Genomic DNA, 22203 nt, shown 5'->3' on the forward strand with positions numbered 1-22203 from the left:
GCTTCGAGCATTTTCGCTCGATTTTGTGCAGCCTTCGCAGAGCAATTTTGAAATGCATCCCCTGCCCACTTGTCGCACATTCCCTCCCAATAATCTCTCCTGATAGTAATAGGGCCATGACTCTTCCACTGTAGTGGATCATCTATTCCGTCAGATGTTTTTTTTGTTGCAGTCTTCATATTGTGCAGCATGTCTGCAAATCGATTGGCAGCCACCCTCTGCCATACCTTCCTTGCATCATGTCCCTCCATCGTAGTCGCGAAGCGATTCGAAGCCTATATATATTTTCAGAAAGTTAGTAGACATGACTATAACAAAAAATTAAATATGAAACACATTAACTATGACAAACAACTGTATACCGTGAATGAGGATCACAATCTGTCTATCACCTCTTTTGGATACTCTTTTCATTGACCGACCGGTCTTGGTAGATGTTGAAGAAGTGAATTCTTAATCTCGTGTACTACATCTTGTGGCTCAAATCTCGTGTTGCACATAAATTGGTACATAGTAAATATCAATATAAAATATTTATAAGATATGCAATAAGTAAAAATGAAATACTTACGGTCGATTATCGATATACACTATTCGAATGAGTCTTCTTATGCCAGACTGAGAAGACTCTGCATCCTGTGTTGACTCCTGACTTATATGATCAACTGGTGTAGGTGGGTCATGTACAGACGAAACATCATTTATAAAAAAATACGTTAGAAATTCTCAGAATGCGCATTTCAACTAATCAAGCATCCAATTAGTTAAATGATATACCTATCACAGGAGCCCGTGAAGATGAAGGCTGGGCCTGGCTACTACTGGATGAACGACCACTGTAAGCTCCACAAACTATATTCTAACAAATAAAAAATGTCATATAAAACATTTAAATTGTTTTAAATCATTCACATCAATGCAATATATTTCAATATATTCAAATAATTTAAATCAAGTATTGCAATACATTCAAATCATTGGAATACCTGCAAATCAATCACATCATTGCAATACATTCAAATCATTCACATCAAGTATTGCAATACATTTAAATCATTCGCATAAAGTATTATAATACATTTAAATAATTCAAATCATTAGAATACCTGCAAATCATTCACATCATTGCAATACATTCAAATCATTCATATCAAGTATTGCAATATATTCAAATCATTCGCATCAAGTATTACAATACATTCAAATAATTCAAATCATTCACATCAAGTATTGCAATACATTCAAATAGAGGTTTGTATTACAAGATTTTGCTCACTAGCTTGAGAATTCTTCCTCATCACTTGTTTGACTTTCATATTCTTCTTCTTCATCTTCTTCTTCTTCATCACCATCCATATATTCATGTCGTTGCAAATTCAATAAAACTTTCAACACTATCCATATATTCATGTGATAACTCATTGTCAACTATCCTATGATACATCCAGTCACGATTTGCAGTTATTTTGTCGTATGATGTTACGAATAGTATCCTAACCAGTTAAAAGAGAATTATCAGAATGTTATGATGAAGAAAATATAAAATTTATCATGCAATATATGATGTCATACAATCACAAGAATCATGATGCGTGCATTGATAACTTAATATTTTCATGTGCAAACTATTCATTAAACGATACATTCACTTGAAGCATGCTTTCATTATACAATTTCACATGTAAGTAATAAAAAAATTGAAAGTAACTACATGCAAGAATGGATACTGTTGAGAAACTCTGTTTTGATGACACATAATATGATACACTGTCGTATTTGATTTTATATGATATGATAATATGTCCTCTTGAAAGATGTTATATTATGACTGAATATGTTTTGCCATAAATCTAACGAGTATTTGATGCAAGGATATCTCATCCAAAAAGGATGGAGACTTCCTGTTCAAGTACAACTATGGTGCAATCATACTCCTTGAAGAAAAAGTTTGATGAGCCATGCATTCCTAAAGATCAACTGATGAGATCGGCTACCTCAAGATGAAGATTTTTTTCTTCTTTAGAGTCATATGTAACAGAACCTTCAGGAACATGCATATTGCATATTACATACTCATTCATAAAAGCTATATCATAAAAGTATACGATAGTTTCAAAAAGCTCTTTTCTGAAAACTAATAATTGTACCTTCTTACAACCCTTTATGAAAAAGGTATTTCGACATGATTTCAAAATGTAATAATTGTACCTTACATCATATACAAGACAACATGAAAAGAAATATAGGAAAAAGACAAAACATGAAATCGGCTACATAAAGAAAAACAAATATAATATGTTTTGAAAAGACTCTAGTTACCTTCTTTAAAGAAATAATTTCAAATATAGGAAAAAGACAAAACATGAAATCGGCTACATAAAGAAAAACAAATATAATATGTTTTGAAAAGACTCTAGTTACCTTCTTTAAAGAAATAATTTCAAATATAGGAAAAAGACAAAACATGAAAATCGGCTACACAAAGAAAACAAATATAATAAAGTTTTTGAAATGACTCTAGTTACCTTTTTACAAACCCATAGAATGTCGACTTACTTGAAGTCATCATTCTGTTTGTATAGCATTAAATACCTCCTGTAAGAAATCCTTGTTAAATATCCTTCTCAAGAATGTCGACTTTTCTTGTAGTCTTCATTCTCTCTGAAGACTTTGAAAAACACAACATAAAGAAAACACTTGACATGACTATGTACAAATAAATATCTCAAAGCACTCATTGTTCTTACACTCATTTAAAGTAAAGAAGTACTTATGTACCTCAAATCATTAATTAGAATAAAGACAAAACTACATAATAGCCTACAATCCAACGTTCAATGTACTATTGTAAGAAATAGACTTTTTACATAAAATATGTATTACCTAAAATATTACAACGACTAATGTACCGTATATTTTACTTTTATGGAAAAAGGCTTTCTCGAATTTCTCTAAAGATGTTTTTGAAATGACATAACATTTCACATCTCAAAAAGGCTACGATTTCAAAAAGTAACGACTACTTTTTTAAAAGCTATATAAGCACACTCAAATAAACTATTCAACAATGGAATGGACATGTGAGCTTACAACGAAAAAAATTCCTATTCATTATTTGAAAAGAGAGCCTTGAAAAAGAAAGAGAAAAAGAAAAGAAAGAAAAGAAAGAAAAGAGAAAAAGTCAAGTGTAGCTCTTTGACAAAGAGTATCCTCTGAGTGACAAACAGAACATTCTGAGAATCCTTCATTCGTGCATTCATATCATTCTGAAGGTTCTATAGGAAGTATTGTAACTCTGTTATTCACTGTTTTCCTTCTTTGTTGAAAGAAGTAGACCTCTGTGAAAGAGGGTGTTGCCCTTCTCTGTTGAGAGAAGAAGACCTCTGTGAAAGAGGGTGTTGTCCTTCTCTGTTGAGAGAAGAAGACCTCTGTGGAAGAGGGTGTGCCCCTTCTCTGTTGAGAGAAGAAGACCTCTGAGGAAGAGGGTGTTGTATTATTTATCCGGTGACTTGGATGTTATAGTGGAAAGCTCAAGTGGTTTGCTTGGGGACTGGATGTAGGTCTGGGTATTGACCGAACCAGTATAAATTCTGTGTTTTATGTGTTGTGTCTTATTGCCTGATTATTTTATTTTATCGATCTTTATCGTATTTCACTATTCACCCCCCCTCTAGTGGAATTTCATTTGGTATCAGAGCAGGTTTGCTGGTTTCGACATAACAAGTCTTCCAGCATAAATGACATCTACCTCTTATGCTCGTGATATTAAAGGTCAACACGCATCTCGTCCTCCTTTCTTCAACGGCTCCAACTATGGATACTAGAAGTGCAAAATGGCTATATTTCTCAAGTCCATAGATTTTGCTGTATGGAAAATTGTTGAGCATCCATACACATCTCTATCCGCAGACTATAACTTATGGTCTGATGAAGAAAAGAAAATGGCAAACCTAAATGCAAAGGCTATGAATGTCTTATATTGTGCCATTGATCAAAACGAATTCAATAGAATATCTATATGTGAATCTGCATATGATATTTGGCATTCTTTAGAGGTTATTCATGAAGGAACCAATAAAGTGAAAGAAGCCAAAATCTCATCTCTTGTCAGGAAATATGAGTTGTTCAAAATGAACAAAGATGAACCCATCACAGAGATGTTTACCAGATTCACCAACATCACCAACGATCTGAAATCTCTGGGTGTAACATATTCCCAGATAGAAAAGGTGAAGAAAATCTTGAGATCTCTCACAACTGATTGGGAGAAAAAGACTACAGCTATTGAAGAAGCTCAAGATTTATCTAAGCTTACTCTGGACGACTTAATAGGCAATCTTATGGCCTATGAAGTCCACATGAAAGAAAGAAGGGAAGAAGAACAACCCTTGAAGAAAACTTTAGCCTTCCCAGCCCTTTCTGAGGATGAAGACTCAGAAAAAGAAACTGAGATTGCGCTACTAACCAGAAAATTTCAGCGCTTTATGAGAAGGAACCGGCTTCCAAATAAGCACAAAGAAAGAAAAGACCCAAAAGAAGATTCTATGTGCTACCAGTGTAATAAGCCAGGTCACCTGAGACGTGACTGTCCTCTTCTCAAAAGAAAATCCAAGACTTAGGAACCAACGAAAAGGTTCTTCAAGAAAAAGGCTCTGCATGCTCAATGGGATGATTCAGAACCATCCACCAGTGAAGGGTCAAATGATGATGAAGCAGAAACCGCCAACATGTGCTTCATGGCAGAAAGCTCTGTAAGTGAATCTCTTGATTTCTCCTTTGAAGATCTTCAAAATGCTTTTCAGGAACTTTTTGAAGAATCAAGGAAAACGATTCTAAAAAATAAACAGTTAAAATCTGAGAATCTAGAGCTCCTTTTGAAAAATGAAAAACTCAGTATTGAAAATTCTGAGCTACAAAAGAAAAATCTTCTTATTACTTCTGAAATCTCATCTACTAGCTCCAAGACTAAAAATCTGCAAGTAGAAATTTCAGAATTAAAAAGTAAAACTGAGAACCTTATGAAAACGGTTTTCAAGTTTACTAAAGGAAAAGAGAACTTGGATAAACTCCTATCCTCTCAAAAAGTCTCTTTCTACAAGAATGATATTGGCTACTCTCATTTCAACAAGCCTTCTTGTATGAATCAAAAGACCACTTTTGTGAAAAGTTCTTCTGAACCAAATAAGGAGTATTATAATTCTAATTTTTTGAACTCCTTTAAGGCTATAGACAAACCCAAATCCAAATGGATATGGGTTCCAAAGTCTAACAAAAAAGGACCCGATTGGGTACCAAAAAGAAATTTTACTTAATGATTTGCAGTCTCCAAACAAGAAGAACAGATGGATTCTAGACAGTGGATGTTCAAAATACAAGACTGGACATTCAGACCTCTTTGCTATTCTTCATAAAAAAGAAGGAGGAACTGTCACCTTTGGAGATAACAACAAAGGTTTGATAATAGGTATTGGTAATATTGGAAATATAGATAAACCTCTTATCAAAGACGTTCTCCTGGTTAAAGGCTTAAAACATAACCTTCTAAGTATTAGTCAAATGTGTGATACAGGTTATAATGTTAGCTTTAATCATAATGCTTGTCTTATAGCAGACACCAACGAAAATATTATCTTAAAAGGTATAAGAAAAAATAATATATATGAACTATACCTAGAAAACATCACAGAACATTGCCTCATAGCTAATAATGACTCTCAACATTTATGGCACGTGAGAATGGGTCATGTCAATTCTAAGTACATGTCTAAATTAGCTAAAGATAAGTTAGTACGTGGGTTACCCAAAATATCTTTTAAAAAAGATTATTTTTATGATGCATGTCAATTAGGAAAACTGTCCAAATCATCTTTTAAATCAAAAAATATCATTTCAAGCAAAAGACCTCTAGAGCTTCTCCACCTGAATCTCTTTGGCCCTTCTAGAGTAGCTAGTCATAATCACAATAAATACGTTTTTGTCATTGTAGATGACTACTCAAGATTTACTTGGGTAATATTTTTGAAAAACAAAAGTGATACGTTTTGTCAATTTGAAATTTTATGTAAAAAATTACAAAATGAAAAATCTTGTTCTATTGTTAAAATCCGTAGTGACCATGGAGGAGAATTTGAAAATGAACTTTTTGAAAATTTTTGTAACTTGCATGGTATTTCTCATAACTTTGCCTTTCCTAGAGCTGCACCTCAAAATGGTGTAGTAGAAAGAAAGAATAGAACCCTTCAGGAATCTGCTAGAACTATACTCCAACACAATAATCTTGCTAAATCTTTTTGGGCAGAAGCTGTTAATACTGCATGCTACATAACAAATAGAGTTCTCATTAGACCCTTATTAAATAAAACTCCCTATGAACTATTCTATGACAAAACTCCAAGAATAGACTATTTCAAAGTCTTTGGTTGTAAATGCTTTATCCTAAACACAAAAGATAGCCTAGATAAATTTGATGCTAAATCTATTGAAGGCATATTTTTAGGATATTCAAGTCATAGTAAAGCATACAGGGTTTTCAATAAGTGTTCTAAGTCTATTGAAGAATCTATGCATGTTAGTTTCTGTGAATCTATTGATCAATCTGTTCATAAGCAAACTAACGATGATGATGTTGAAAGTACAGATTTCTTTTTAGATAACACAGCTAAGTCTAATGAAGATGATCATCAAAGAACATTTGTCGATATCAAAGATCATCCTCAAAAGCAGATTTTGGGAGAACTGACAAAGGGGGTTCAGACTAGAGCTCAACTAGAACGGATTGCAAATATGGCATTCATTTCTCAACTTGAACCAAAGAAGATTGATGAAGCCATCATCGATGAGTTCTGGATGATAGCCATGACTGAAGAACTGAATCAATTCCAAAGGAATGAAGTTTGGGATCTTGTACCAAGACCAAAGGATCATCCAATCATTGGGACAAGATGGATCTTCAGAAACAAGCTAGATGAAACAGGTAATGTTATAAGAAACAAGGCAAGACTAGTAGCTCAAGGATACAACCAGGAGGAAGGTATTGATTTTGATGAAACTTTTGCTCTTGTTGCTAGACTTGAATCTATTAGGATGTTTTTAGCATATGCAAGCTATATGGATTTTAAACTATATCAAATGGATGTTAAAAGTGCTTTTCTAAATGGATTTATAAATGAAGAAGTTTATGTAAAACAACCTCCAGGATTTGAAAATGAATAATATCCAGATCATGTTTTCAAACTTAAACGTGCTTTGTATGGTTTAAAACAAACACCTCGTGCTTGGTATGATAGACTTAAAACCTTTTTGTTAAAAACTGGTTTTTCTGTAGGCAAAGCAGACTCTACATTATTTGTAAAAATAGTGAATAATCATACCCTAATTGTTCAAATATATGTAGACGATATCATCTTTGGATCTTCTAATAGCACTCTTTGTGAAGAATTCTCTAAGTCCATGCAGAAAGAATTTGAAATGAGTATGATGGGAGAACTCACCTACTTTCTTGGATTGCATATTAAGCAAACCAAGGATGGAGTTTTCATCAATCAGTCTAAGTATGCTTGTGAACTTCTGAAGAGGTTCAACATGAACTCAACTACTTCAAAATCTACTCCTATGAGCACTACTACTGTTTTGGACAAAGATGAAGATGGTAAGTCTGTTGATACAAAGGTATACCGAGGTATGATAGGATCACTTCTCTATTTAACTGCTAGCCGTCCAGATATTATGATTCAGTGTTTGCTTGTGTGCTAGATTTCAGTCAAATCCAAAAGAATCACATCTTAAAGCTGTAAAAAGAATAATGAGATATTTAAAAGACAGTTGATTTTGGATTATTCTATTCAAAATCCTCTACATTTGATTTAATCTCATACAGCGATGCTGACTTTGCTGAAAGTAAATCTGACAGAAAAAGCACAAGTGGAACATGTCATATGCTAGGGCACTCACTTGTATCATGGTTCAGTAAGAAACAAAACTGTGTATCCTTATCAACTACTGAAGCCGAATACATTGCTGCTAGCCTAGCCTGTACACAAGTTATCTGGATGAAACAAACCTTAAAAGGTTTTGGTTTAAATTTTGAAAATACAACTATCTTCTGTGATAATACTAGTGCTATAAACTTATCTAAGAATCCTATTTTACACTCACGAACTAAGCACATTCAAATAAGACACCACTTCTTAAGAGAATAAGTCTTAAACAAAATAATTAAACTGGAATTCATACCCATTAATCAACAGTTAGCAGACATATTCACTAAACCATTGAAACATGAAGACTTTACACGAATTAGAAGAGAACTAGGAATATGCAAACTAAGTGACTTATAAATTAATCACACTTATTATAATACTTCTTATAAGTTTTGTTAAAATCTTACTTTAAAAGTTTTTTTTTTTCTTATCAATTTTTGTTAGTCAAACTAGGTTTCCATATTCACGTATACTCTAAACTCTTATAAGACACATTCTTTATGTCTTTCAACTTGTCATCTTTCAAGTACACATCCATTATGACTCCTTGTCCTATCTTTTTTCACTCATATCCATAAAAACTAATTATATTAAAAGCTATCATAACATTGTTCACATCACTCATCTCATAACTCCTTTATTATTTTTGTCCTTTTGTGAAAACTTCTCTTACGATAAATTGATTCACCTTCAACATGATAACATATTAGTTTATGGGAAATCTTGCTTTTCAAATTGGTAGTTAAAATCAAATGATTATTTTGTTTGGTTCTTTTACCTTTTTCTAAAGATCTAGTTGCTATGTTCTCACGTAAATTTTTTTTACTATATCATTTGATATATCATACATTACGTACACTCTATTATATCTCACGTAAATTTTTACTATATCATCTTTTATATCATAGCCTAAAGAACTATCTATTATCATCTCTTCGTGCTTTACATCTTTGTAAAAACACTTGTACTCCACCCATTAGTACGTTTTGTATCACCTTTTTATCTCTCTCTCTCTCTCTACATTATACGAAGCTCCTTTTCATCCGAGACCATGACTCTCTCATATATTTTATATCTCTCTCCAATTGAGACTCATTAAAACCTTGTCCTTCATTTTTTTTATTCTCATTAGTACCTTTAGTACTTTCTCTCTCTCATACGAATTGAGCCTCCATTCTTGTCAATCTGTGTTTATGACTCCTTTACTAGTTTAAAACTTAACTTTATTCTCTAAAAACTATGAACTTCCTCAAATCGAGTTTCTTTAAAAATATGTTTATCAAATAAACAATAATTCATGTCAATCATAACTTTATTTTATGTCTTTTATCTCATATCAATCATGATTTTTTATTACTTCTTATCCTACTCGAACATCCATATATGTCATCTCACTTTTCTCTATGACTACTCTAACTCCTTCCACGCATATCCATAAAAATATTTCTTATATAAGCAATTATTACTCTTCACTCATGAATATCTTTTTGTCTCATCATCTCTCTTACCACTATTCCTAGTCAAAGTGTGTCCCTCTCATATTTACGTATACTCATAAAAATTCCAAATGTGAAGACACATTAATCATGACACATTTTTTAAGGCATTCTTTTCTTTCAAAAATGTCATATCTTTCAAACTACATATCCGTATCACCCTTTATGTCTATTCATTCTTCTTCCACGCATATCAAAATATATACTTATTAAATAACAAATTATTGCCTCTCACTCACTTATCTTTGTTTGTCTTATTCCAAAATCACTCTTCACGAATTTGGAATGCTTCCACATCAAGTAATATCATGTAGAAAAAGTTGTTTGTTTTATTAGGCCATTATTTTCTTCACTCTCTTCAATATGACACTCCATACTCAATTCATGACATTTCTCACTACTCAATAAACTCTCCCATAGTATATTTGTTCAAATCTATGTCCTTCTTAACATACATACCAATATAATACACTATCTTCCACCATTGATTTGATTTGTCATTCACAAGCCCCTTAACTTACAACTCACGAATTTCCTTATTCAAACTACAATCCAAAAATCATTCACTTCCATTGTCATTCAATTATTATCACAATTATTTTTTCTCTTCTATTTAATCGATTGGTTCATTCCTCACCAATACCACTCGTATCTCACTATCTTCATACATACTTTCAAACTCGTTCCTCCTCTCTCAACTCCCTTTTGCAATGGCTTCCTCCTCAAACTCTGCAATCACTGCCGCAGATCTAAGGTATCCAGATTTTTTTCACTTCTACAACTCCCTTTGTTCTCGACCAATTCATGAAGGAAAGTTGGTTCACTATGAAGACTTCATGCTATTTGACCTAGACAGCACTCTCCCCGAACTCAAACACCTACTAGGATCATCATCCCAAGCTGCTTACTATCCTGAACTCGTTCGACTATTCTATACAAATTTTTCTTCTGATCATGAACAAACTACCATCACCACCAAAGTACGCGGACGCCTGATGTTCTTCGATGCTTCCGACCTAGGTAGAATTCTAAACCTTCCTTCTACCGGCACAGACCTCAACAACATCGTACCACTCGAACGATCGGTACTTCGAAAAATTCTTCTCTGCACCAACTGCTCACAACTTCCCTGGCACATGAGGAATCTCCAACCTCATGCTCAACTGCTTGCCCAGATTCTTCTCCATAATATCTATCCCAAGCCTCCACGCAAGGGATTAGTACTAAGAAAAATCTCTCTCCTTATCTACGCAATTTTTTCTTCTACTCCGATAAACTGGTCCAACATTCTTTTCGACCTTTTTATTCGTTATAAAAAATTCCAGCCTCTTCTTTTCGGGTATTTTATAACTCCCATTCTAAAATACTTCAAAGTATCCCTTCACAACGAAGTTATCCTCCATCCCTCTCAGATCCTCGATGCTACTTCCTTCAATCTAAGGTCCCTGCACCTTCCCGGCTCTGATGAAGAAGATCCAACATCCAACTTTGATTACTTCTCTGCACTGATGGATGTCCAGCGTTCGCAGGATCGTATCCTTCGCAATCAAGCCTTGTTGCAGCAGACTCTCCAAACCCGTCAACCGGATCGTGACGCCCGAACACATCAACCTACTCCACCTTCGGAATAAACTTATTTTTTTTTATTGAAATATTTATTATTAGTCTGTAATAACTATCTTACTCTGATCCCTTCCTTTTTGTCTATGACAAAGGGGGAGAAAACATGTCTCCATTATTGGAGAAATACTCGCTTTAAACATTTTTCAATATTTTATAATATTATTATTTCTATGCATAATGTCTTTTTGACAAAGGGAGCATATTTTGTCATCATCAAAAAAGGGGAGAATGTTGAGAAACTCTGTTTTGATGTCACATAATATGATACACTGTCGTATTTGATTTTATATGATATGATAATATGTCCTCTTGAAAAATGTTATATTATGACTGAATATGTTTTGCCATAAATCTAACGAGTATTTGATGCAAGGATATCTCACCCAAAAAGGATGGAGACTTCTTGTTCAAGTACAACTATGGTGCAATCATACTCCTTGAAGAAAAAGCTTGATGAGCCATGCATTCCTAAAGATCAACTGAAGAGATCGGCTACCTCAAGATAAAGATTTTTTTCTTCTTTAAAGTCATATGTAACAGAACCTTCAGGAACATGCATATTGCATATTGCATATTACATACTCATTCATAAAAGCTATATCATAAAAGTATACGATAGTTTCAAAAAGCTCTTTTTTGAAAACTAATAATTGTACCTTCTTACGACCCTTTATAAAAAGGTATTTTGACATGATTTCAAAATGTAATAATTGTACCTTACATCATATACAAGACAACATGAAAAGAAATATAGGAAAAAGACAAAACATGAAATCGGCTACATAAAGAAAAACAAATATAATATGTTTTGAAAAGACTCTAGTTACCTTCTTTAAAGAAATAATTTCAAATATAGGAAAAAGACAAAACATGAAATCGGCTACATAAAGAAAAACAAATATAATATGTTTTGAAAAGACTCTAGTTACTTTCTTTAAAGAAATAATTTCAAATATAGGAAAAAGACAAAACATGAAAATCGGCTACACAAAGAAAACAAATATAATAAAGTTTTTGAAATGACTCTAGTTACCTTTTTACAAACCCATAGAATGTCGACTTACTTGAAGTCATCATTCTCTTTGTATAGCATTAAATACCTCCTATAAGAAATCCTTGTTAAATATCCTTCTCAAGAATGTCGACTTTTCTTGTAGTCTTCATTCTCTTTGAAGACTTTGAAAAACACAACATAAAGAAAACACTTGACATGACTATGTACAAATAAATATCTCAAAGCACTCATTGTTCTTACACTCATTTAAAGTAAAGAAGTACTTATGTACCTCAAATCATTAATTAGAATAAAGACAAAACTACATAATAGCCTACAATCCAACGTTCAATGTACTATTGTAAGAAATAGACTTTTTACATAAAATATGTATTACCTAAAATATTACAACGACTAGTGTACCCTATATTTTACTTTTATGGAAAAAGGCTTTCTCGAATTTCTCTAAAGATGTTTTTGAAATGACATAACATTTCACATCTCAAAAAGGCTACGATTTCAAAAAGTAACGACTACTTTTTTAAAAGCTATATAAGCACACTCAAATAAACTATTCAACAATGGAATGGACATGTGAGCTTACAACGAAAAAAATTCCTATTCATTATTTGAAAAGAGAGCCTTGAAAAAGAAAGAGAAAAAGAAAAGAAAGAAAAGAGAAAAAGTCAAGTGTAGCTCTTTGACAAAGAGTATCCTCTGAGTGACAAACAGAACATTCTGAGAATCCTTCATTCGTGCATTCATATCATTCTGAAGGTTCTATAGGAAGTATTGTAACTCTGTTATTCACTGTTTTCCTTCTTTGTTGAAAGAAGTAGACCTCTGTGAAAGAGGGTGTTGCCCTTCTCTGTTGAGAGAATAAGACCTCTGTGAAAGAGGGTGTTGTCCTTCTCTGTTGAGAGAAGAAGACCGCTGTGGAAGAGGGTGTGCCCCTTCTCTGTTGAGAGAAGAAGACCTTTGAGGAAGAGGGTGTTGTACTATTTATCCGGTGACTCGGATGTTATAGTGGAAAGCTCAAGTGGTTTGCTTGGGGACTGGATGTAGGTCTGGGTATTGACCGAACCAGTATAAATTCTGTGTTTTATGTGTTGTGCCTTATTGCCTGATTATTTTATTTTATCGATCTTTATCGTATTTCACTATTTACCCCCCCCCTCTAGTGGAATTTCAGATACAATCACAATCAACATTGCAATACATCAAAAACATTCATATCAAAAAAATGTCAAACATGTACCTACAGCAAACACACTCCAATATCCTGCTAACTACTACCATGCCTAGCATGGAATCCGTACTCCAAAAATAAGAACACTTCTATTCTCATACATTTAAATCATGCTCAGCATGATCTCCAAACTCTAACAAAACAGTCCTAGATATCAACAACTAAGTGAGTGTGTGAACAGTAAAGTGTTGCATCCAATAAATTAAATAACATGTGATGCGCTTGCATCACGTACTCACCATGGGTATTCACCCAATCTACATTGATTTTGTAAGTTACTTACCACGGGTGGCGGGGCACAAGCGGGAACCGTTGAGAAATCTACAAGATATAATGTGTTAAAATGATGTCACTCTCTCCTGAAATTAAAAAATCTTGCATTGGCCTTTTATCTAAAAAATGCGGCCTTTCTAGAAGTCGGGCTTTGGTGCACATATTAGCTCTAGCTTTACTAGAGTTATCCGAGTAGCAGGAACCATCAAACAAACTATAACTGATTTAATGAGTCATTCACAGTTTCACAGAATGATGCAGTGTGGCCTGCCAAACCACATGTCAAGCCCTCTGGCAAGATGCACAAGGAACCTTGCAGTTGAGCTGTCAACACCGAGTAGGGACACGATTTCGCTATGGCAAAGGGAAAGCAAACACAAAGATCAAAAAAAGCACATGTTGTGCACACGTGCATGAGCACGATAGAGGCGTTGAGAAGCCAAGCACCCAAGCACCTAGTGGCAAATTAGGGGGGCGACACCCTGCCGGAAACGCAGAGGGGCGACCCCCCTGCCGGAAAAACCAAAGAGGCATGGGGCGCCCCCCATCCGGAAAACCATTGGGGCGCCCCCATGTCGAAAAACCAGGGGGGCGACCCCATGCCGGACACGCAGGGGGGTGACCCCCCTGCCGAAAAAACCAAAGAGGCAGGGGGCGCTCCCATCCAGAAAGGCATTGGGACGCCCGTTGCCAGAAAAGAAGGGGGGCGACCCCCTGCCAGAAAACCAGGGGGGCGACCTCCTGCCATAAAACCAGGGGGCGACCCCCTACCAGAAACGCAGAGGGCAACCCGCCCTGCCGAAAAAACCAAAGAGGCAGGGGGCGCCCCCCATCCGGAAAGGCATTGGGGCGTCCCCCTCCCAGAAAAGAAGGGGGGTGACCCCCTGCCGAAAAACCAGGGGGGCGACCCCCTACCGGAAAACCAAGGGGGAGATCCCTCTGCCGAAAAACCAAGGGGGCGACCCCCCAACCGGAAAAAGCGAATTTAATATCGATTACTTGAGCGTCGCCAGGCGGCAGGCGACTGACGGGGAGCGGTGGGAGGCTGACGGGGAGTGTCGGCCGATGAGCGACGGAAGGTGGGGGTCGGGGAGAGGCCGACGGGCGGGATAGGGCAGCGGGACGGAGAGGGCGGCAGGTAGGAGCAGCGAAACAGGAAAGAGAAAGATGGCTCTGATTAGGGATTTACGCGACATTTAGCGACAAAATAATTTCGTTGCTAAGCCATCGTAAATCTACATAACTAGTTAGTGACAAAAATATTCTGTCACTAACTGCATCGCTAGATAGCGACAACAAACTGTCCCTCGCCAAATACGTCGCTAAATGTTGCGGTTATTATGACAAAACCTTCCGTCGCTAAGCCATCGCTAATTTGAGATGGATTGTGCGACGAAAGCTATTTCGTTGCTATTTTTATAAATATTATTGATTTTAACGACAGATTTGTTTCTCTCGTTAATCTGTCACTAGTTAGCGAGGAAACATTTCCGTCGCAAACATCCGTCACTAATTCCCTATTTTCTTGTAGTGTATGTGAACTGACCACAAGCCAGTTGGTGACAAAGCTGAGTCATGAGCTTCTCGGTTAGTTTACCCAGCCCTACTTGCCATATGGTGCACATTATCCTAATTGAAGGCGCGCACCAGTATCTCTCCTCAAAGTGTCCGTACCGTCCATGGTTTTATGTTATTCGGTGATCCTTCACATGTCTGTTTATTTTGCTGGCGTTCTTTTCATTTTATTTTTCTAACGTTATAATAACAACCGATGTACCTACGCAGCCGGCCTTGATTATAAAGCACGTAACACTTTCATAGCAAGAAAAGCAAAATCAGGTTTAGATCGAAGGAAAGATAAGTACTTGATAGTAAAAAAAAACTGAAAAGGAAAAATTCAGGACATTTTATTTCTCAAAGTAATGTTAACAACACGTTATTGTACCCGAGCGTGGATCAAGGTATAGGGGTACCCCTCATGGTAAGTAATACTATCAGGGTCATTCGCAAACCGTTTATCTGTGCGAGATGAACAACAGTCAACCGCTTCGTTCGATAGGTTCTTCACAAGCGACTATTGTTGGTGAAACCTGTAAAACAAACATTGACAGGAAGCGTACCTGAATTTGCCATAGTGCGTGTAGGAAATTTGGCGTTCTCCTCAGCTGGTCGATGCCCACAATAAGCCCAGGTCTTAGGTCGACGGTGAGTAGGACCCTGTTCCGCTGTATCCAAATGCGAAACTGAATTTGGCAGGGTAAATGCTATGAATGTCTCATCATCCTCATAGCCCCTAACCCCTTATGTAATGGGAGATTAGGCAGTTACGTGAATGTGGTTACTCCACATTCACGTAACTCCCACCCACTATCCCCATTACGTGGCCACTAACGTGACCCACTAATGGGTGTCAATCCGGGTCACACTGTGGGTTGGACCCATAACCCATAATGTCCAACATTCTCCCACTTGACCCATTGACACCAAAAGTGTACTAAATCGAGGTGTATACCGTTATCTCGATTTAATTCTTTATGTGGGTTCACATGCCACCCTTTATCACAAGGATGAAGCGTATGAGTCATGGATATGAACACCCCTTTATGAAATGTCATATTTTCATGTACTACGCTACAATTCACCTTCAGTGCTTAGGCATGTAAAAAAAATTACCTTTATGAATAAGTTGGTTTCTCACATATTCTATTGGTCCTTTAATATTGTTATTCTGCTATTCTCTCTAATCTATATGAGAGATTCTTCATGCAAAATCAACAATAACACAAAACCTTAGATAATCAAAACATAAACACAAACGTGATCACATAATGTATTGTCATACATCAGAAGGAATAAAAAAGACCCATCCCCTTTACATGTTGGGAATACAATCCCGGTGTTAGCCCTTTAGTAAGGGGATCCGCAGTCATTTCCTTCGTCCCAATTGTATCAATACATACCAGACGATTCTCAGTCCTTTCTTTAACAACAAAATATTTTAACTCCATGTGTCGACACGATGTTGAGCTCTTGTTGTCATTTGAAAAGGACACGGTTGCTTCATTGTCACAAAAGATCTTTAGTGGTCTCTCAATAGAGTTCACTATACCAAGACCCATAATGAAGTTTCTTATCCAAATGGCCTGTGACGAAGTCTCGTATAGAGCAATAAATTCTGCCTCCATGGTATGAGCAACTGTGGTAGACTGCTTTCCACTTCTCCATGAGGCAGCACCACCCGCTAGAAGGAAAATGTATCAAGTAGTGAATTTTCTACTATCAATACACCCTCTTAAGTTCGCATTAGAGTATCCAACAACCTCTAGGTGGTCAGCTTTCCTGTAGGTCAACATATAGTCTTTTGTTCCTTGTAAATAGCGCATGACCTTCTTCACTGCCTTCCAGTGCGCAATGCCTGGATTTGACTGATATCTACCAAGCATTCCCACAGCAAATGCTATATCAGGTCGAGTGCATATCTGCGCGTACTATAAACTCCCAACTGCCGAAGCATATGAGATAGCATCCATCTGAGCCTTCACAATATCATTCTGAGGACAATCCTTTAAGCTCAATTTATCCCCTTTCACTATAGGTGCCGAACAAGGAGAACAATTCTCCATCCCATATCTTTTAAGAACCTTAAGGATATTGGATTTCTGAGAGAGGCCAAGGACACCCTTAGTTCTGTTACGACAGATCTCGATTCCAAGGACATAAGTGGCCTCACCCATGTCTTTCATATCAAAATGAGAGGAAAGAAAATCTTTTGTTTCATGTAAAAGACTCAAATCATTAGTTGCAAGAAGAATATCGTCAACATATAAAACCAAAATTATGTAGTCTTAATGTAAATACACTAATCAACAATATTTTCAGTGAATCCAAAGTTCATTATTACCTGATTGAACTTCTTATACCACTGACGAGAGGCCTGTTTAAGTCCATAAATTGACTTATTCAATTTGCAAACTAAGCTATTTGAGTCATCTATATGGAAACCAGGAGGTTGTTGCATGTATACCTCCTCATCCAGATCCCCATTCAGGAAGGCAATTTTCACATCCATCTGATGCAGCTCTAAATCAAAATGAGTTACGAGGGCCATGATTATCCTCAATGATTCCTTAGTTGAGACAGAAGAAAAAAAGTCTCATTATAATCAATGCCCTCTATCTGTGTGAAACCTTTTGCAACAAGCCTAGCCTTGTACCTCTCCATATGACCTTTAGAGTCTGTTTTGGTTTTATAAACCCATTTACAACCAACAGATCTAACTCCATCAGGTCGAGGTACAAGATCCCACACTTGGTTCTTTGCCATAGAGTCAAGCTCTTCTTTCATGGCATTAATCCAATGTGTTGATCTTTCACTTTCAATGGCTTCTGCAAATGTGAAGGGATCTTCATCAATGTCTATGAAATCATTTGACTCTTGTAAATACACCACATAGTCCAGATGGATAGCAAATTTCCTAATTCTGGTGGACCTCCATACAGGTACTACAGGTGGTTCAAAATGAGCCTTTGTATCCTGTTGTTGTTGTATATCCTCATCAACAACCAGATCTATTTGGAATTGATGTATATTGACTGGACTTTCTCTTACATTACTCGAATGAACAATGATAGAGAAAATCGAGTCTTTATCCTTAGCAGGTGTGGAACATGAATCCTGCATTTCCTCAAAATCAATATTTTGAGATGCATCTATCCCAACAGAACCATTTTCAAGAAATCTTGCTTTATCTATTTCCACTATCTGTAGTGTATGAGATGGACAATAAAACCTAAAGCCTTTCGATCTTTCTGAATAACCAATGAAGAAACCACTAGTTGTCCTAGGATCAAAAGCTTTTATATGTGGGTTATACAATTTAGCTTCTGCTGGACATCCCCATATGTGCATATATGATAAAGAAGGTTTTCTACCTGTCCATAACTCGTAAGGAGTCTTTTGAACAACCTTCGTAGGAACCTTATTCAGAATATGCATTGCAGTCCTAAGAGCTTCACCCCACAAGGTCAAAGGGAGGTTTGAGTGATTCAACATCGCTCAAACAATTTCTTTAAGCGTACGATTTTTTCTTTCAGCTATATTCTGGTAAGCACTACCAGACATGGTATACTGAGGTACAATGCCTTCCTCTTTTAAAAACTGCGCTAATGGACCTTCTTTTTGTCCCATCTCAGTGAAACAACCATAATATTCTCCACCTCTATCAGATCTGACAACCTTAATAACTTCATCGGTTTGTTTCTCTACTTCTTTCTTGAAGTCCTTAAAAACCTGAAAAAACCTCTGATTTTTCAGATAATAAGTAGAGATACATATACCGTGAGTAATCGTCTATAAAAGTGATAAAATATTTTTCACCCGTATAACACGGTGAAAAAGGGCCGCAGACATCCGTATGCACTATTTCTAACTTTTCATTGCTGCGTTTGACATCTTTCTTATATGTGTTAGACTGCTTAGCCTTTATACAATCAACACATGGCTCTACATTCGTAAAATCAAGGGATCCAAGGATTCCCTCTTTCACGAGTCTTTGGACTCTCTCTTTCGAGATATGTCCTAACCTCCGATGCCAAAGCAAATAGGATTGATCAGCCTTTAGGCCACGTTTATTGCCAATCATTGTGTTCTCAATGGAGTGAGATTCCCGAATTTGGAATTTGGTTCTTAATCGATACAAATCATCACACATATATGCAGAACCTATATTCATTGAATTTTTCATAATAATAAGTTCAAATTTTTCAAATTTAAATACAAAGTCAAACTTATCAAGTTTTAAAATTGAAATTAGGTTCCGACTATAAGATGACACATAAAATGCATCGACCAAATCCAATATAAATCCTGACTCCAACACAATTCTGCAGGTCCCAACGCTCTTGACATGTGAACACATCTTATTTCTAGAAAAGATGCTTCTTTCATGCTTCGTTGGTTCCCTTTTGTTCAGAAATGCCTGCAAAGAGTTGACAATGTGCACTGTGGCACCAGAATCAATCCACCAACTATGCAATGAAACATGAATTAGATTGCACTCATGAGAAACGAATGACCTATTACCTTTATTTTCGAGCCACTTCTTGTACTTCAAACAATCCACCTTCTTATGCCCCTTCTTTTTGCAGAAGAAACACTTCATAGAAGGGCCTCCTAACTGGGATTTAGCTTTCGCCTGAGAGTTTGAACTCTCCCTAGTGACTCTCTTCTGATTATTCCTTTTGAATAAGCTTTTCTTTGACCTCGACCTCTTTTTATCCTTATGAGAGACCATATGTGTACTTGGCACCTTTTCACCCTTCAATCTCTTCTCTTCCTCAACACACTTGGCCAATAGGTCATTAAAAGATCACTCATCATTATGTGTGTTGTAGGAGATTTTAAAGGGTCCATACTCAGTAGGTAATGAGGTTACGATCAGATGAACTAGGAAGGAGTCAGAGATGGCGAACTTCATGTCATTCAGTTGAGTCACAATATTCCTCATTTCCAAAATGTGTTGTCGGATGTGACTGTCACCAACATATTTCATAGACACTAATTTGGACATGAGCGTACTGACCCTTGCCTTATTAGAAGTGACGAACTGAGCCTCAATGACTCCCAGAAATTCCTTCATAGTCCTACAATGAGGAATGACGCCTCGAATATTCTTAGTCACTCGAGATTGCAAAAGCAACATGCTAAGTCTGTTCGAGCGCTCTCACTTCTCAGATGCAACCTTCTGATCGGTTGTACTCTGCTTTGTAAGAGCGGAAGGTTCGTCAATTCTAAGGGCCAGATCTAAATCCATATAACCCAAAGTGAATAACACGATTTCTTTCCAATCAGAAAAATTTGATCCGTCTAAGATAAGGATATTACTAGAACCGTCGATATGGAAGGAACCTGATAAAACAAAGAACGAAAACGGAAAGTCATTACTATTATTGCTCAGACGAGACTCGTGTTGAAAAGGTAAAAGTGAGACCCTTTATTTTCACCTTTTTTGAGACAAGCATAGTTGAGTCATTATCGTTCCACTTTGGTGAAAATGATAATACTCATAATTGCTCTGTCTCTTTAATTCTCAAGGAATTGACTTCAGTTGGTGAAACTAGTAGATCATGTATCCAGAGGCAATTCAGCATTGTACCTTTGGGTACGAACATGCTTCATGGGCTGGAATACACATCTACTATTACACCCTGTGTAAATTTGGAACACAATGACCTACCTTTGGGTAGAATCGATGTTTCATAAATTCACACATAATCATAATAACGAATCTTAATATGGTCCAAAGAATCCTTAATTAACTCAACTCAGATCACTTTGGTGATTACATGAATCAGTCAACCAAGATCTTTTACCGAAAAATCTATTCATATTATGGAGCACGCCCATGCACACATTTTAATGCATGTATATTCATGACATGATATAAGTTCATGCTTCAACTAATATATATAAACTAATTGACATGTTAGTTACAATTCATGCTTAAAATCATCATACACAACTTAACCAACGCAAACATACATGAATTAACATGCATAAGTCATGCATTATTTAAAATAAATACTTTATAAAGCATGAAAAATAACAAAAACATGTTCATATGGGTAAAACCCAGAGTTCTCAAGTAGGAGCCGGTCTAAAAATACCTTGAACCGGTCTGAAACTGCCCCGAACCGGTCATCTAAGGGTCAGAACCGGTTCTAAACCTTATAAACCGATACTTAATATGAACAAAAGTTCATAAAACCCTATAACTATATGCCAAAATCCCTGTATCTCTTTATATTTATGAAAACAGGGTCTCAACATCTTAGAACCAGTGAAAAGCTGGAAAGAATCGGTCAAAAACGGCTCTAAACCGGTTCCAAAAGTGCCAGATCAGGTTCCTGGTCCGATTCAGTCTTAATAGTGTTCAGATCCTGCTTAACATGGATATGACCCAGTTCAAATGGGATCCGGGTCTCACCTGACCCATACTTGATACGGGTCGGACCCAGACCGAACAAAACCCAGGTTAGACCCGGTCCAAAATAGACCCGGGTTAGACCCGACTCTTAATGGATCCGGATCAGACCCGATCCGAAACAGACCCGGGTCTAACCTGATCCGAGAAAGACCTGATTCTTTCCGGATCAGACCCAGACCCGATACCATTATGGGTCCCGGTCAGATCCAAGAATAAACAGCAGACCCGATCTACCCAAAATGGGTTTGGATTGGGTCTGTCATCGTGTCTCCACGCTGGACCCGATCCGGTCCCTTGTTAAAATGAAACAGAAACCCGATTTCTGTTTTCATTTTAACAGGGAAACCGAAAGGGTTTCCATCCTTTTCGGTTCCACGACGACCGATGCCGGTTGTCGATTGTCGGCTTCCGACGCCGCCTGCCAGCGACCGACGTCAACTCACCGACAAAAGACATCACCCCACAACGACGATGCGAGGCTTTGTCGTCCGATGGCTGAAGAGGCAGAGGAAGAAAGGGCATGACTGGTGCAGCAGCGCCGGCAAGATTGCCGGTGACCCACGGTCAATCCAGCCAGCATATCGCCCCACGACGATCGTTCGATC

This window comes from Nuphar pumila, chromosome 11, assembly GCF_984573655.1.
Source record: "Nuphar pumila chromosome 11, dmNupPumi1.hap1.1, whole genome shotgun sequence".
Classification (NCBI taxonomy): Eukaryota; Viridiplantae; Streptophyta; class Magnoliopsida; order Nymphaeales; family Nymphaeaceae; genus Nuphar; species Nuphar pumila.